This window comes from Mustela nigripes, chromosome 5 (genome assembly GCF_022355385.1).
Source record: "Mustela nigripes isolate SB6536 chromosome 5, MUSNIG.SB6536, whole genome shotgun sequence".
Taxonomy (NCBI): Eukaryota; Metazoa; Chordata; class Mammalia; order Carnivora; family Mustelidae; genus Mustela; species Mustela nigripes.
In genome coordinates, this window is record NC_081561.1 from 78199284 (window position 1) to 78203287 (window position 4004).

The 4004-nt window shown below is 32.6% G+C and overlaps 1 non-coding gene across 1 annotated transcript; it reads right to left on the reverse strand.

Annotated features, from left to right (window-relative positions):
• Positions 1–2613: 2613 nt before the first annotated feature.
• LOC132018905 (U1 spliceosomal RNA) lies at positions 2614–2777 on the reverse strand. The gene has a single exon (XR_009404678.1). It is a non-coding gene; the product is annotated as a U1 spliceosomal RNA (small nuclear RNA).
• Positions 2778–4004: the final 1227 nt, after the last annotated feature.

The window sequence follows — 4004 nt, forward strand, 5'->3', positions numbered from 1 at the left end:
ATGCTTAATTTCTCAAAATCACTCATACTTTATCACTAAAAGAAACAAATGATAATTATGGCCCTCTCATCTGTGACCCAAGCCCATACCTCCAGAGGAGAGAGATGACTATTTTGACAATGTAAATTCAAACTTACAGGCTATTTGCATATATTAGATACATGCTGCAGTATCAAGCCCAATTAATTGGGGAACATATTTTCTGAGATGCAATAACAATATAGTACTCAGAAATGTGTCTTACAGCATTAAATCTAAATTAAATATCAACTCTTGATTATTCATACTAACCATTTAATACAGAAGAACTACTTTTTAGATTTTAATTTACAAATAGAAACATTTAAAACAATTACATTCATCCATGAATATATTTATTTCAGCTCAGAATAAAATGAGATGGCTGTTTAGAAACTGCTCAGTCTTATATACTGAGCTTATGCCTCCTATTAATTTGCTCAACCCATTTAGCTTTAATGAAAACCTCTCACCAGCTATCCATTTTCAATATCCTTATTAAATTAGTGCTGAAAAATTGTGTCTATAAAGCACGAGTTCATTCACTTGAATTGAGTACTTGCTCAAAAGGCACCTTCCAGTATGACATAATAAAGACACCATTAAAAAGTTTTAAACATCATATTAAATGCTAATTAGATCTGATCAAATACATATTAAATTTTTATTGTGGTTCATTTTGTCCTTGATTTATTATTGAATATAGCAGTTGCATTTTTTTATAATTGGTGGTGAATGAATTGATTTAAACTTTATAATAATCATTAAGACTGCAATCAACCTGTTGATTTTTCTTTTGTTTGACACAGGATTTTAATTTGGAGTTCACAATGGAGTTTTCTGAAAAGACACAGTGGATGAAGACCTACCTGTGAGGTATGCATTTATGTATTTATCTGTATATTTATTTATTGAACAAATTTGACATATAACATTATATAAATTTAAGTGTATAGCCTATTATATTGATACACTTATATACTGTAATGACCGTTATAGCAATATCTATCAAATTATATAATTGTAGTGCAATATTATCTATATTCATTATGCTGTGCATTAGATTTTTATTGTTCATATATTATTCATTGCAAGTTTGTACCCTTAAGCCCTATCAATCTTAGATTAAGATTTACATATAAAGTATATGTAAAAGTATATGTAAGTATATGTAAGTATCACTTATATTACATATAAGTGATAGTATATAGTATTTGTTTTCTCTGTCTGACTTACCTTACTTAGTATAATGGGCTCAAGGTCCATCATGTTGTCACAAATAACAAAATATCATTCTTCCTTATGGTTGAATATCTATCTATCTCTCTCTCTCTATATATATAATATGTTATATATAACATATTTTTAATCTATTCATCCGGTGACAGGTGTTCGGGTTGTTTTCATATTTGACTCTTGTGAATAATGCAATGTAATTGGGAGTGCATATTCCTTGTTGAAATCTTTTGGGTTTATACCCATAAGTGCATTGCTGGATCATATGATAGAGCTATTTTTAATTTTTTGAGGTAATACCATATTGTTTTTGATAGCTGTTAGACCACTTAACATTCTCACCAACAGTGTATAAAAATTGCCTTTTTGACCACATCCTTGCCAATATTTGTTGTCTCTTGTCTTTTTGATGATAGCCATTTAACAGGTGTGAGGTGATATCTCATTATAATTTTGATTTGCATTTCCTTGTTGATCATTGAAGTTGAACATCTTTTCATGAGCCTGATGGTCATTTTGATGACCTCTTTGGAAAAATGTCTATTTAATCATATAATTTCATTCATGTGGAGTTTAATAAACAAAATAGAGGATCATAGGGGAAGTGAGAGTAAAATAAACAATATGAAATCAGAGAAAAAAGCCACAAGAGACTCTTAGCTATAGGAAACAAACTGAGGGTTGCTGCAGGGAAGATGTGTCGGGGGATGGGGTAACTGGGTGATGGGCATTAAGGAGGCACTAGATATAATGAGCACTTGGTATTATATGCAAGTGCTGATGAATCACTAAACTTTACCTCTGAAACTAATAATACACTATATGTTGATCATTGAATTTGAATTATTGAATTATTGAATTTAAATAAAATAAAAAATGCCCAAGACCATACTATAATTTTCAAGAAATATAAAGAAAATTTTAAAACTTGCTATGTTAGGGGTGCCTGGGTGGCTAGGTGGGTTGGGCCTCTGCCTTAGGCTCTGGTCATGATCCCAGGGTCCTGGGATCGAGCCCCACATCGGGCTCTCTGCCCAGCAGGGAGTCTGCTTCCTCCTCTTTCTCTGCCTGCCTCTCTGCCTACTTGTGATTTCTGTCCGTCAAATAAATAAATAAATAAATAAATAAATAAATCTTTAAAATTTGCTGTATTAATACTTAATAAGCAGTGATTCACAAAAGAAATGTCAACTTAGTTCTTCGGCCTACCTTTTAATCAGATTTTTTGGGTTTTATGTTGTATGAGTTTTTAAATATGATTTGGATGTTAACTCTTTTTTTTCCCCCAGGAGAGGTAAAAAGTGAAAAGTGTCTTCATTCAACATATTAAATAGACTCTTTTATTTAAACAACATATACCAGGAGAAAGCGCGAATGCAGTCCCCCACTACCACAAATTATGCAGTCGAGTTTCCCACATTTGGGGAAATCACAGGGGTCAGCACATCCAGAGTGCAATGGATAAGCCTCACCCTGGGAAAACCACCTTCGTGATCATGATACCTCCCCTGCCAGGTAAGTATCTGGATGTTAACTCTATATGATAAGCGGTTTGCAAAGCTTTTCTCACATTCTGTAGATTGTCTTTTCATTTTGTTAATTTTTAAAAAACTAAGTAATTGGTTTATTATAAAAGAATATAACTCAGGAACAGCTAGATGGAAGAGACGCGGACAGCAAGGTATGTGTTTGTTAATTTTGCTATGCAAAAGCTTTTGAGTTTGATGAGTCCCATTGTTGATATTTGCTTTTATTTGTGCTTTTGGCGTCATGTTTAAAAATCACTGCCAAGACCAGTAACAATGAGTTCTTTCCTGTGTGTGTGTGTGTGAGTGTGTGTATGTGTGTATGTGTGATATTTGTTTTGTCCTCAAGGCTAACACTGGAAAACAATGTGTGCATTTCATTACCGGAATTAAAAAAAAAATTTGATCATTTGTAAAAATTACACAGTACTTGAGGGCAATGACTCTGTCTTAAATTTTTTTTATACCTAGACTATAGCTAAATAGTTCCATAGCTCACAGCTTTACTAAGGAAATGAGGGGAAAGCAGGGAGATAGAAATGGAATCTCATTTATCACCAGAACCAGGGCGACAAATGAGAAATGCCTTGTAGTGGCCTGTCACAAAATCAATCTCCTCTATGAACATAGACTATCTTTCTGTTTGTTTTCCTTAATTTATCTCAGATTACTTTTCAGAATGTAGGACTGGCTTATTTTATCTTGAATGTCTTCCCAAGTATTTATGTTCTTTAATGCCTATATAAATATATTTTCTTCCTTTCTTCTTTCCTTTCTTCCTTCCTTTTCTTTTAAGTTTTATTTATTTATTTATATTTTATTATTTTTAAAAAATATTTTATTTATTTATTGGACACACAGAGAAATCACAAGTAGGCAGAGAAGCAGACAGAGACAGATGGGGAAGCAGGCTCTCTGCTGAACAGAGGTGCTCTCAGGACCCTGAGATCATGACCTGAGACGAAGGCAGAGGCTTAATCCACTGAGCCACCCAGGCGCCCTTAAGTTTTATTTAAATTCTACTTGGTTAACATACAGTGTAATATCTGTTTCAGGAGTAGAATTTAGTGATTCATCACTTATATACAACACCCAGTGCATAAATGTATTTTTGAAAGTTTTCTTTTCACAATTGCTTGTTGTTAATATAGAAAAATGGAACTGACTTTTTATATTGACTTTGTATTCTATGACTTTGTTAAATTCACTTAATTATTATAATAG